Genomic DNA, 15,267 nt, shown 5'->3' on the forward strand with positions numbered 1-15,267 from the left:
AGCAACTCACTTGCCATCTCCTCCTCCTGCCAACCACCCATATTCCTAGGCAGTCACTCTGAGTCCAAGTGACCCGCCCTTTTCCTCCTCCTCCTCGGGGCAGCCCCCCGGGTGTTCAGGAGCGGTCGCTCTGAGACCAAGTGACCCACCGTGCTCCTTCTCCGGGTCAGCCACCGGTGTTCAGGAGCAGTCGCTTTGAGTCCAAAGAACTCACCACTCTCCTCCTCCTCTGAGCAGCCACCCAGAGCTCTGATGCAGTCACTTCTAGACCAAGTGACCTGCCGCGCTCCTCCTCTTCCTCTGGGCAGCCCCCCCCCCATGTTCAGAAGCGGTCAAAAACCAAAGGACGAATGATATCGCTAATAAGTGGATGATGACACATAATGGGGAGTGGGAGGGGTTAGTGTTAGGGTTAGAGTTAGGGTTGGGGGGGCAAGAATGGAGGAAAGAAGGAATGTATAGTGGGAAAAGAGGGGTGGGGGGGTAAGGGAAAAAATAACAGAATGAATCAAACAACATTACCCTATGTAAACTTATGATTACACAAATGGTATGCCTTTACTCCATGTACAGACAGAGAAACAACATGTATCCTATTTGTTTACAATTAAAAAAAAAGTAGTGGTTGTTCTGAGTCTAAACAGCTCGCCACGCAGCTCCTCCTCTGGCAACTGCCTGTAGCTCTGATGCAGTCACTTCTAGACCAAGTGACCTGCCGTGCTCCTCCTCTTCCTCTGGGCAGCCCCCTGGTGTTCAGAAGCGATCGCTCTGAGTCCAAACAGCTCACCACACAGCTCCTTCTCAGGCAGCTGCCCGGAGCCCCAGTGATTTCTCTGAGTCCAAGCGCTGTGCTGAGCTGCCACCTCTATGATGTTCCCAGTTGTCCATGTTTACCCCTCCAGCGGGGGGGAGGGGCATCTCGCTCTGCAACCCTGCTTCACAAAGTTCCCTGTGTTCTGGGACTACTGCCCCATCTGGGACGCCCGGTGCCTTTGAGTTGGTCCCAAGTCTCTCACTATCTCCCCTTTTGAATCCTTCATCCTGGAGCAACATGAAATGCAGCAGCCCTCTAGTCCGCCATCTTGAAACCCCCCTCTAGAGTGATTTTTGAGAGGTCTCTTTTGCAATGTGAAAAATGAAGTTGCCTTGTTTTCATTGCTTTTTTTTTTCTTTTGCCTAGATACACAGTGTTGTTTGACAGTTCATCACTTCACTATCCATGGAAGAAGTACCTCTGTCACCAAAAAGTGTGCCTCCAAAAATGAATGTCATTTTGTTGACTGTCACCACAGCCATGATTCTGAACATACAATAAGATCATGTGTGCACAGGTGGGTCCATAAATTTAATATTTTATGCTAGTGATGGTAAGTTGTGAAGGATGAACAACATATTGAATGTGTTCATACTTTGAGGAAAGACTCCATTACAGCAATGAAACAGACCAATGAGAAGTCAAAAGACTTTGTCCTCCAATGAGAAATAATGTTACTTTAGGAATGCATGATGAGTCCCAAATTCCAGCTCTATACTCTGGGCCTCAGACTTTGGGTGAATGATCCAAAGCCAGCTCTGGTAGCCTGTGAGCAACTCATCTGTGACAGACCCATGAACACTAGAGCCCAGCTCACCTATTTTTATTCATGGCCACGAATCACCATGAATGCTGCACAGGGAAACTAGAAGGTAGAAATAAGAAAATAGTGACACCTTTTACCCAGGAAACCTTGTCTCACCCACTGCCTCTGCTTAAAGGAGAAAATGAGAGTCTGAGAGATTTGCCTCATTTAATGCAATGAACTATAGACACATGTTGGAAAATTAATTTCTTTAATTTTATATTTTTGTGATCTAAATGAGTATTTAACTCTTATATGAATGGTATTGTGAAATCTTAGTGAAAAGATTGTTCGACTGTGTATCAATTTCATGAGGTTTTATAATTTGATTTGGCCTATAAGCACAGAAAATGGCTCCAACATCAGTGACTGTTGTCTTTGGCTATACCAAGATCACCAGGCTGGTTCTTGCAAAATTTGTTGGTGGGGTGGTGAGGGAGTACCCCCAGAACAATTGAAGCAGAACCTTAGGTTGAGGTCATGGGCATTGGGATCTTTTTAAAATTTCCCCAAGGTGACCTTGATGTTCAGACCATGTTGAGAACCACCAACACAATTGCTTAGAATTTGTGCCTTTGTATTGCCTTGCTGTCACAGAAGCCTCCAAGAATGACTAGGCATCTCAGGTCAAGGCACACGTCAATCATGCTCTGTTATGATGAGAGGAGATTACTTCCCCTGAAAATATCTTGTGCTCTTAGGGGCCCAGCCCTTTGTTTTTTAACCACTCAGGAGCAACAATTGGTAAACCATTACTGCAGTAATGATAGGAATCAGATTTGAGCATAGAAAAAATTGAGTCATTATTTTCCCCTAACAAGTAACACTGAGAAAGAAAATCAATGACTAATCCAAAAGGTTACTAGTTTTTACTTTTGCTTCACTGTTTACTCTTAAGACCTTCAGAAAATTTGGTAACTCACTCAAGCAGTCTTATTCAATTTCCCTTCCACTTCTTTGGCTTGATTATGATTGGGTTTGATGAAGATAAATCATAGTTAAGATGAAAAGATTCTTAAGATGATCCTTCCCTGTTCATCCATTGCAGAGGACAGGAACCAAAGACCTGGTGAGGCATAAACTGAATAACCAACTAATTGTCCTCTTTGGATGGAGCCAAAGAAGTCTTTGTTTTTCTGTTTTACCTCTTCCCCATTCCAATTTTTCACAATTTTCCATCTCTTGTTCATTTGTAACAGGAGTGTAGGTCTTTCTGTGAAGGAAAGATTTGAGATGTGGAATTGCCCACCAACCACACCAATGAAGTCTTTGTTGTAATGCATGCTCAGAGAACATCTGGCAGCAGTGCCCCCACACCCTACCTTCCAGCACTTGCTTCAGTTTTCATACTTCCATTGCTATGATGCCACTATTATTCAGAGAGGCAGAGACCAGTCTTCTAAAGCACAAGGCAAGAACAGTGTGAACGGTGAACTTTGAAGTGAAGACACTCTTATGGTGAAGAAGGCATCTTGGAAAACCAAAGCAGAAACCAGGGGATTGCTTTGCTAAAATGCTCCTGCAGGAGGTCCAGGCACTGAGGATGGGGTAGGGACCAAGAAGACGATATAACGTTCAGGCTTCCTGGCCAAAGGCGGTTGTGTGCTATAAATTCTGCAGAAATGAGCCTGCCAGTATCTCTGACGGATTACAGTGGTCTGGTCACTCTCAGTCTAACCAGGCTTTCAGCTAAAAGACCTTCCTGACCTCAATGACACCCTCAGAGGCTGCTGGGTCAGACCCTCTGGTGTCTGTCATTAGCTCAAAGTGACTCCATGAAATCTAGCCCTTTTACTGAGGAGGCAATTTTCCTACTCTGTTGGTCAGCATTCTGTTACTGTAACAAATGCCCAAGAAAAATTGACTTATAAAGAGGAATGGCTTATTTTTGTTCAAAGTTTTGGAGGTTTCAGGTTCATGATCAATTGAGCCTGTTGCTTTTGGGCTTGTGGTGAGGCAGCACATCATAGTGGGAGTGTTTGGCAAGACAAAAAGCCACTTTTCTCATAGTGGGGATATGAAAGATAGAGGTAGACACGAGTGTCCCAAAGTCCTCTTTGAGGACATACTCCAAATGGCCTAATCCAGGAGGCCAGAAATTCTAAAGGCTCCATAACCTCCCATTAACCCCACAGACTGGGGACCAAGCCTTTAACACTTGGACCTTCAGAGGACATTCAATATCCATTCTATAGGACTCACCAACAGTAATTGTCAATGAAAAAGACAACTGTAGAAGGAAACTTCCATTTGAAATAATATGAAACGCATTTGCCAACTTTGAAGTGGGAGGGGGGAATAAAGCTGTTCAGTTTTACCATGTAAATGTTTGCAGTGTGTTTCTTGACTGACTTGGAGCTCTCTGATGAAACACTTACTAGTGTCACTGAAGCTGTGTTTTCATGCACCATGGGTTATATATACTGGCATAGAAAATAAAATTCTATGCCAAAGTGGCTCAGTTTCTTTTTCTTTTTCAGGAAGGACTCTTTCTGTGGAAGATAAATGCAAACTTGGTGAATTGAGATGATCATAAAAACCATCCTAATCAAGTGATATGACACATTATTATTTGGGATGCACCCTCAGCAGAATCAGCTTAAAGAGTACTAGTCAGAGGGAATGGCAGGAAGGGCCTCTTCCCTGTCGGATCACCTGCTTTTCTCTCAAAGTCAGGTCCAGCAATAGAACCTCTCTAAACATGGGCTGAAATGTTTGGTCTCATTGCCTTCTTTTCTTTTTCCTTTCACAACACAGTCCTAGAATTTCATGTGAATATCTTCTCACTGTTTTTGCCTGCAGGTCTCCTACTTCCAAACTTTGGGGTGACCTTTAAACACTTTTCCCTTGTCTGTATATTGAGTTAATGGAATGATTTATAGTCCTTACTAAACATGCATCATTTGAATACTGGATGCTCTGTAGAACCCAGTATTAATGGTATCCTTGGACTCACCTGTGATACAGGTTGGCAAGCTGTGACCCATAACCAAATTCATCTCACCACCTATTTTTCTGTTAATAGTTTTATTAGAACACAACCACACCCATTTTTTGATTTATCATCTGTATCTGCTTTCATGTTACAACAGCAGCATTGCATAGGTGTAGCAGAGACTGTGGTCTAGAGAGTGTAAAAGTCTTACCACGTAGCCCTTTTCAGGAAAAGCTTGTTTACCTCTAATTTATGAGAAGTTGAGACTGCTTAAGGAGAAAATCATTTTCTTTTCATAGAACCTGGCATTAAGGTGGTTAATCAGCCTGGGTAACTACTAGATCTCCCTTTGTTTTCTGTGCCTTCTGCACCAGTGCACTTTTTTTCTCTGTTTTGATTGATGTTTTGTTTATTCAGTTCTGTCTGTTGGTAGTTACTGCTGATGTGAGGGGATAGTCATTATCTGTCTCTTGTCTTCAAACAAGATGGTCCCAGTAAATCAAGGACTTTTTAGTTTCCCCTAATAAAGGGAGGGGGCAGATGACATTCTGTCTTTGGCCCAATCTTAGTTTTGAGACTGATGTAGATTTATCCCATTTTTCAATCAGCACCTTGAAGTATTTGTGTTTTCATAGCTTATGCTTGTTTAAAATTACATATAGGTGATCCAAGATGGCGGCCTAGAGGGTGACTGCACCCCCAGTCGCTCCAGAACCCAGGAGTTAGGAAGGGGAGGCATTGAGAGACTTGGACTGAAATAGAGCCACGGGTGAGTCTGCCCACTGGGTAAAGCTCGGCCCGGGTGGCAGGCCCAGATAGAGGTGGCTTATTGAAGCGGGGCAGGGCAGCTAGAGTCATCCACAGGCAGCCCTGCGCACTCCGGCGGTGGGCCCCGCCCACACAGTCAGCTTCTCCAGGTTCTCGGAACGGAACTGGCCCGCTAGTGAGAGCCTTTCTGACCAGAACAAGCTCCGAGTCCCGGAGCCAGTGCAGCTCAGCGTACTCCGGCACGCAAGCAGCTTCAGGGACCAGGATAGGGCAGCCAGAGATTACCCAAGTAGCCTTGACCCCTGCGGTGGGAGGTGCCTTTCAAGGCTAGCTTCTCGGAGCAGACCGCCCAGTGAGAGGCTTTCTACATAGAACCAGCCACAAGCCCCCGAACCAACGGAGAGCTTCGATCTGCAAGCAGCCTCTGGGATCAGGGCAGGGCAGCCAGAGACCTCTTCAGGCAGCTCTGCCCACTCCGGCTGCAGGCTCTCTTCATGGGGCGATCCAAGATGGCAGCCTAGAGGGAGACTGCACACCCAGTCGCTCCAGAACCCAGGAGTTAAGAAGGGGAGGCATTGAGAGACTCGGACTGAAATAGAGCCACGGGTGAGTCTGCCCACTGGGTAAAGCTCGGCCCGGGTGGCAGGCCCAGATAGAGGTGGCTTATCGGAGCCGGGCAGGGCAGCTAGAGTCTTCCACAGGCAGTCCTACGCACTCCGGAGGTGGGCCCCGCCCACACAGCCAGCTTCTCCAGGTTCCCGGAGCGGCCCGCTGGTGAGAGCCTTTCTGACCAGAACAAGCTCCAAGTCCTGGAGCCAGCGCAGCACAGCATACTCTGGCAAAAAAGCAGCTTCAGGGACCAGGATAGGGCAGCCAGAGACCTTCCCAAGTAGCCTGGACCCCTGCAGTGGGAGGTGCCTTTCAAGGCTAGCTTTTCAGACCAGACCGCCCAGTGAGAGGTTTTCTACATAGAACCAGCCAGATAGAGGTGGCTTATCGGAGCCGGGCATGGCAGCTAGAGTCTTCCCAAGGTAGCCTTCCACACTACAGCAGTGGGCTCCTCCCACACGGCCAGCTGCACGGCGCAGGCCCACAGTGAGAGCCTTTCCGCACAGAACCAGTTCCAAACCGTGGAACCAGTAGGGGGCTAGGGGCAGTTTTCTTCAGATGCGCTGCTTTATCAGATTCCTCCAAGACATCAGGCTACTGAAGGCTGGGAGGTGATACACTGGAAATCTACCGGGACACTATAAGCCAATAGCGGAAATCTGCAATATCTCAGGGTCCCACTGACAACTGACCAATATGAGAAAACAAGGGAAGAAAATGTCCCAAACAAACCTAGATACTACATCAATAAAACCCAATGACAGCACAGCAGAAGAAATGTCAGAAAGGGAGTTCAGAATGTACGGAATTAAAACGATCAGGAAGGTAATGCAGGCATTGAAGGAGGAGATGAAAGAGCAAATGCAGGCATTAAATGATCGCACCAATCAACAGTTAAAAGACCAAATACGTGAAGCAAGAGATCATTTCAATAAAGAGTTAGAGATACTGAAAAAAAAAAAAAAACAAACTGAAATACTTGAAATGAAGGAAACAATAAACCAAGTTAAAAACTCCATAGAAAGCATAACCATTAGGATAGAACACCTGGAAGACAGAACCTCAGACATTGAAGACAAATTATTTAATCTTGAAAGCAAAGTTGGCCAAACAGAAAAGATTGTAAGAAATCATGAACAAAATCTACAAGAATTATGGGATATCATGAAAAGGCCAAATTTAAGAATTATTGGGATTGAGGAAGGCTTAGAGAAACAAACCAAAGGAATGAACAATCTATTCAATGAAATAATAACAGAAAATTTCCCAAAACTGAACAATGAAATGGAAAACATACCAAGTACAAGAGACCTATAGAACTCCAAACATACAAAATTACAACAGACCCACACCAAAGCACATTATTATGAAAATACCTAACATACAAAATAAAGACAGAATTTTAAAGGCCGCGAGAGAAAAGAATCAAATTACATTCAGAGGGAAACCAATAAGAATATCAGCAGATTTTTCAATCCAGACCCTAAAAGCTAGAAGGGCCTGGAACAACATATTCCAAGCCCTGAAAGAAAACGGATGCCAACCAAGAATCTTATACCCAGCAAAACTTACCTTCAAATTTGACGATGAAATAAGATCCTTCCATGATAAACAAAAGCTAAAGGAATTTACAAAAAGAAAGCCAGCATTACAGAACATTCTCAGCAAAATATTCCATGAGGAAGAGATGAAAAACAACGATGGAAATCAGCAACAGGAGGCGCTAGCCTAAAGGAATAGCCAAATAAAGGAGAAAACAAATCATGTCAAAAACAAATATGAGTCAATTGATGGGAATACAAATCATATCACAATAATAACCCTGAATGTTAATGGCCGGAATTCATCAATCAAAAGACATAGACTGGCAGATTGGATTAAAAAGAAAAATCCAACAATATGCTGCCTGCAAGAGACTCATCTCGTAGAAAGAGACACCCATAGACTAAAGGTGAAAGGATGGGGAAAAACATACCATGCACACGGACACAGCAAAAAAGCTGGAGTATCCATCCTCATCTCAGATAATGTGGACTTCAAACCAAAACTAGTCAGAAGGGATAAAGAAGGACATTACATGCTGCTTAAGGGAAGCATAAATCAGCAAGATATAACAATCATAAATATCTATGTCCCGAACATTGGCTCATCCACGTACGTCAAACAAATCCTTCTCAATTCCAGAAATCAAATAGACCACAACACAATAATACTAGGCGATTTTAACACACCTCTCTCACCACTGGATAGATCGTCCAAACAAAAATTGAATAAAGAAACTATAGATCTCAACAACACAATCAGCAATTTAGACTTAATGGACATATATAGAATATACCATCCAACAAAGAACGAATACACTTTCTTCTCAGCAGCACATGGATCCTTCTCTAAAATAGACCATATTTTATGCCACAAAGCTACTGTTAGCAAATACAAGAAGATAGAGATACTACCTTGTACTCTATCAGATCATAATGGATTAAAATTAGAAATAAAGGACAGAATAAAAAACAGAAACTTCTCCAATATCTGGAGATTAAATAATACACTATTATATGATGAATGGATAACAGAAGACATCAGGAGGGAAATAAAAAATTCTTAGAAGTAAACGAGAACAAAGACACATCATATCAAAATCTCTGGGACACTATGAAAGCAGTACTTAGAGGAAGATTTATTTCATGGGGCGCATTCAAAAAAAGAAGTAGAAATCAACAAATAAACGACTTAACAGTACAGCTCAAAGCGCTAGAAAAAGAAGAGCAGACCAATACCAAAAGTAGTAGAAGACAGGAAATAGTTAAAATCAGAGCCGAAATCAATGAAATCGAAACAAAAGAAACAATTGGAAAAATTAACAAATTAAATAGTTGGTTCTTTGAAAAAATAAATAAAATTGATATACCCTTAGCCACACTAACAAAGAGAAAGAGGGAGAAAACTCAAATTACTAAAATTCGAAATGAAGAAGGAAACATCACAACAGACACGACTGAAATACAAAACGTAATTAGAAGCTATTTCGAAAATCTATACTCCAACAAAACAGAAAACCTCGAAGACATCAACAAATTTCTAGAGACATATGAATTACCTAAACTGAACAAGGAGGACATACACAAATAAACCAATCTCAAGTAATGAAATAGAAGAGGTCATCAAAAGCCTACCAACAAAGAAAATTCCAGGACCAGATGGGTTCTCAGCCGAGTTCTACAAAATCTTTAAAGAAGAGCTCATTCCAATACTCCTCAAACTCTTCCATGAAATAGAAGAGGAGGGAACGCTCCCAAACTCGTTCTATGAAGCCAATATCACCCTGCTACCTAAACCAGACAGAGACACATCGAGGAAAGAAAATTTCAGACCAATATCCTTAATGAACATTGACGCAAAAATTCTCAACAAAATTTTAGCAAATCGCATACAAATATATATTAAAATGATAGTGCACCACGATCAAGTGGGTTTTATCCCAAGGATGCAAGGTTGGTTCAACATTTGGAAATCAATAAATGTCATTCACCATATCAACAGACTTAAAGTTAAGAATCACATGATTATTTCAATTGATGCAGTAAAAGCATTTGATAAAATACAGCATCCCTTCATGCTCAAAACACTAGAAAAAATTGGGGTAGTGGGAACATCCCTTAATATTACAAAGGCAATCTACGCTAAGGCCATGGCTGATATCATTCTAAATGGTGAAAAACTGAAAGCATTCCCTCTAAAAACTGGAACAAGGCAGGGATGCCCTCTTTCACCGCTTCTATTCAACATCGTCCTTGAGACTCTAGCCAGAGCAATCAGACAAACCAAAGAAATTAAAGGGATACGAATAGGAAAAGAAGAACTCATACTATCCCTGTTCACTGATGACATGATTATATATTTAGAGGAACCTGTAAATTCCACCAGAAAACTTTTAGAACTCATAAGTGAATTCAGTAAAGTAGCAGGTTACAAGATCAATGCTCATAAATCCAATGCATTTTTATACAAAAGTGATGAATCTTCAGAAAGAGAAATTAGGAAAACTACCCCATTCACAATAGCTTCGAAAAAAATAAAATACTTGGGAATCAATCTCACAAAAGAGGTGAAAGACCTATACAATGAGAACTACAGAACACTAAAGAAAGAAATTCAAGAAAACCTTAGAAGATGGAAAGATCTCCCATGTTCCTGGATAGGCAGAATTAATATTGTCAAAATGGCTATATTACCTAAAGTGCTATACAGATTCAATGCAATTCCAATTAAAATACCAATGATGTACCTTGCAGAAATAGAGCAAGCAATTATGAAATTCATCTGGAAGTATAAAAAACCTAGAATAGCTAAAGCAATCCTCAGTAGCAAGAGCGAATCAGGGGGTATTGCAATACCAGATCTTCAACTCTACTACAAAGCAATAGTAACAAAAACGGCATGGTATTGGTACCAAAATAGACAGGTAGATCAATGGTACAGAATAGAGGACATGGACACAAACCCAAATAAATACAATTTTCTCATACTAGACAAATGTTCCAAAAATATGCAATGGAGAAAAGATAGCCTCTTCAACAAATGGTGCTGGGAAAACTGGAAAACCATATGCAATAGAATGAAATTAAACCCCTATCTCTCACCCTACACAAAACTCAACTCAAAATGGATCAAGGATCTTGGAATCAGACCAGAGACCCTGCATCTTATAGAAGAAAAAGTAGGTCCAAATCTTCAACTTGTTGGCTTAGTATCAGACTTCCTTAACAGGATTCCCATAGCACAAGAAATAAAAGCAAGAATCAACAACTGGGATAGATTCAAACTAAAAAGCTTTCTCTCAGCAAAGGAAACTATCAGAAATGTGAAGAGAGAGCCTACAGAGTGGGAGAATATCTTTGCCAACCATACCTCAGATAGAGCGCTAATTTCCAGAATCTATAAAGAACTCAAAAAACTCTACACCAAGAATACAAATAATCCAATCAACAAATGGGCTAAGGGAATGAACAGACACTTCACAGAAGAAGATGTACAAGTAATCAACAGATATATGAAAAAATGTTCAACATCCCTAGTAATAAGGGAAATGCAAATCAAAACTACCCTAAGATTTCATCCTCACCCCAATTAGAATGGTGATTATCAAGAATACAAGCAACAATAGGTGTTGGCGAGGATGTGGTGAAAAAGGAACACTCATACATTGCTGGTGGGGTTGCAAATTAGTGCAGCCACTCTGGAAAGCAGTGTTGAGATTCCTCAGAAAGCTTGGAATGGAAACACCATTTGACCCAGCTATCCCACTCCTTGGCCTATACCCAAAGGACTTAAAATCAGCATACTACAGAGATACAGCCACATCAATGTTCATTGCTGCTCACTTCAGCATAGCCAGATTGTGGAACCAACCTAGATGCCCTTCAGTTGATGAATGGATAAAGAAACTGTGGCATATATATACAATTGAATATTACTCCGCAATGAAGAATGATAAAATTATGGCATTTGTAGGCAAATGGTCGAAATTGGAGAATATCATGCTAAGTGAGATAAGTCAATCTCAAAAAACTAAAGGACGAATGATCTTGCTGATAAACGGATGAGGACATATAATGGGGGGTGGGAGGGCTTAGCATTAGGTTTAGGGTTAGGTTTAGGGTTAGGGATAAGGAGAGTGGTAAGAATGAAGGAAGGAAGGACTGTATAGAGGGAAAAGAGGGGTGGGGGGGGGGGGGGGAAGGGAAAAAAATAAACATCATTGCCCTATGTAAATGTATGATTACACAAATGGTATGCCTTGACTCTATGTACAAATAGAGAAACAACATGTATCCCATTTGTATACAATAAAAAAAATAGGCAAAAAAAAAACCGAATCCCATCCCAGTTATAAGAATTATTGCTCAAGGAATGCTAATGTCCTAATATAACCCAACTTTTTCTCCTCATCTGATGGTAGATATTTTTGTTTTATATACCTCTAATTAATTTATAAATTTAAGACAGATTCAAAACAGGAGTAAATATTGATTTGGTATATCCGTGAGTGGACCAAGAATGAGTAGGTTCATATTCTGCTATATTTTTATGATCATCTCTCTTAATATCTGCTCTCTGGTTGTTGGTGCTGGGGTATAATTCCAATGTCATGCACATCTGCACACAATCCCAACCAATGGTCTGGGCCTCTTTTACTAATATCTACCTTTTGGTTGGATTATACCATTCATATTAAATGTTTTCTTGATATGATTGTATTTATATAGGCCTTTTTATTGCCTATATAAAAAAATAAAATAATATTGTCTTATATAACAATAAAATAAAATTGCCTTAACAATAAAAGTAATATTTAGATACACATGGATTTACCTATCTAATTTTCTCTATTGTGAATTTTTGGTCTTTATATTACCATGATATTATAATTTTATAATGTACATTAGTATCAGGTACTTTGCTTTTATATTTCAGAGAGTTATTGGCTGGAGATTTTTGTATGTTTTTGCATTGTTCCCTTCTTTAATTTCATTGAGGTATTATTATGTTTGACTTGGAGAAAATGGTCATCCTTATGATAGATTTACCATCTATACATAAGGTGTGCAATTGGTTCTTTGATACACTTCTTTGTATTTTTTTTCTCAAATTCTACACATTTTTAAATATTCTTACATATGAAATACAACTTTCATGTGACAACTTTTTAAAATATACATGGTGTTTTTAAGTATATGTCAAATTGTATATAATAAAAAATGTGTCTACCTTTGAGAACCATTAAAAAAAAATTACATATAGTTTTTGTTCCCTAGGGTTTCTTTTCACTATGTGATTGATGAATCATCAAATGTCAAAAAACATTAGCAGACTGTAATTTTTTTAATTTATTTCTTCTGTCTAGATTAGTGAATTTGTGTGTGTGTGTGTTTTCTTTCCAGAAGAAACATCTTAATTTTATCTTCTTCAACCCATGTATCATATTTGTATGAGTTTCACTTGTCTCTACTCCCTTAAGCATTTAAAATAGGGACATGTGAGGAGAGGAGAGAATGCAGAGGAAAGAAACTCCTGGTAAAGACAGTTGGGTGAGCAAAGAGTGCCAGATTTACAAATAAAAATATGGGAGACCCCATTAAATTTGAGTTTCTGATAAACAACAAGTAAATTTCTTATAAGTTATTCATAAACTTAGAAGTTTGTCTCATCTGAGAAAATAGCTTCAAAACCTTGTAATAAATCAGAATCTTTGGGGTAATATCAAAACCAAAAACCTCCCAGGTAATACTAGAATTGTTGATTCAGCAGATCTGAGAAGAAGCCCAAGTTTAACCTCAATAATTGAATATTAAATTTAAAAAATAGATTTCCAAGTGATTATATTACTCAGCCAGATGAATTTTCTCTAACCTGAGAGGATATTCCTTCTTCAGAAGCACAGTCCTTGGCCACGTAATAGAAAAGCTGGTGAATGATTAGTCTGTGCACAAGCAGTCTAGGTTAGAGGCATAGTACTCACAGTCTGGGGAGACCAGCAACATCAGCATCACCTGAAAACTTATTAGGACTAGATTCACAAACTTCATCCTGGACCCATTGATCAGAAACTTCAAGGGTTCAGTCTGCGTTATTAAGGCCTCCAGTGCTTCTGATACATACACAAGTTCATGGACCACCAAACCAGATGAAATACTTCCCAGATGCCTTCAGTCAATGGGTCTTTGGAGGCTGCATGAGAATCTGTTGGGAGCCTATGGAAAAAAAAAAAAGGAGGAAAGGAAGGAAAGAGAAAGAGGAATAGAAAGAAGGAGAGAAGGAAAAGAGGAAGAAAAGAAAGGAAGGAGGAAAGAGAAAGAAAGAAAGCTTCCTTCTGGGCACCAATCCCAGAAAGTCAGATTCTTTATTTCTGGGTAGAGTTAGCAAAACTGTAATTTTAAGATTCCTCAACTGATTATGATGCATAGAAGCTATGAAACAAAGAATAAAAGATTGAAGTGGATGTTTATGACTAGAAGGTCCAGGGTTCAACCTTTGAGTATCAAAATCTCTGTGCATATTAAACTGACTTGTTCATCTCTGCAACGTGATTTAAAATCTAGAATCCAAAAAATAAATTCAATCATTGCAGTCTATTTCATAGATTTTTTTTTAACATTCAATGCACAGGTACATGAATTTGCCAAGTATCCAAGAACACTGACTAAATTTGTCCCTAGTGAGCAAAATATGAGAAATAATATGAGAATTTGGTGACAAAATGTTTAATGACAGTTGGAATAGTGGGAAAGGAAAGAGAAATATGTATATTTTCTGTTAGAGGCTATGAATATGAGAAGTGTTACTAAGGACATCCTGTTGAAGGTCCATTTTGAACAGATCTACATTATAGAATAAAGCTTTGAATTTCAACCCATCAATTATTTTTTTCCAAAAAAAATGTTACCTAATGATTATTTTTCCCCCATCAATGCCTAAACTCTTTCTAAATTCAATTCTGAGTAAAGTTAGGAGTCAGAAATTACAGGCACTATTTCCTTTCAATCTGTATTCTATCATGTGTATCACTGGATAAAAATATTTCATAAGGGAAGAAGGTGGGAAAAACTTAAAATTATGAAATGAGCAATTGTGGAGTGGCATGGAATCAGGAAACATATTTCACATTTGTGAATTAACCCTTAGGCAACATTTTTGTGGCATGAAGATTTCCAACTGACAAAAGTTTGCTCTGACCTTTGAATCTTGGACGTTTTTTCCTCATTCTTTGTTGTTGGTCAAATGATTTGTAGAGGATTACATCATTGTGCTGGCTGTCTGGATACAAATCATGCCAGAAGAAAGCTAGTAGATTCACAAAGGTGAGTGTCAAATGACCTGGAAAATTAATGGCTGTCATAAAATGAGTCTGCCCTTAGGCACAGTTCCTCTACTGTCCATCTGCAGTAGTCTAGAATCTTCCTGCCCATCTCTCTCCCTTTTCATAATTCTGGATCCTTCCCACTCCCTCCCTCATTGCCTTGGTTCCTGTTTCTTCAGATGCTGAGGCTAAAAGCTGAGTTGACTTTGGGTGATCCAGAGTATGAGAAAATCATGGTTTGGACTATGAAAAATAGGGCCTCCACACTTCGGTGCCAGGGATACTATGTAACAGGTCTGGGAACCTGAATTTTTTTAAACAAACATCTTATTCTGAGATCAGTGATTCTGATACTGTAGGCCTAGGGCATCACTTTTAGAAACAATAACCCAGGGCTTCAGTACAGACTATGGGTTCTCTGCTGAAAGCATCATCTTTACCTCTATACAAGGACTTTCTTGGTTCATGGAAATAAG

At 40.1% G+C, this 15,267-nt stretch overlaps 1 pseudogene; it reads left to right on the forward strand.

The window, feature by feature from the left end:
* The window catches only part of LOC124974101 (LIM homeobox transcription factor 1-alpha-like), a 363,722-nt pseudogene that overhangs the window by 255,050 nt on the left and 93,405 nt on the right, over positions 1–15,267 (forward strand).

The sequence above is a fragment of the Sciurus carolinensis genome, unplaced genomic scaffold (assembly GCF_902686445.1).
Source record: "Sciurus carolinensis unplaced genomic scaffold, mSciCar1.2, whole genome shotgun sequence".
Classification (NCBI taxonomy): Eukaryota; Metazoa; Chordata; class Mammalia; order Rodentia; family Sciuridae; genus Sciurus; species Sciurus carolinensis.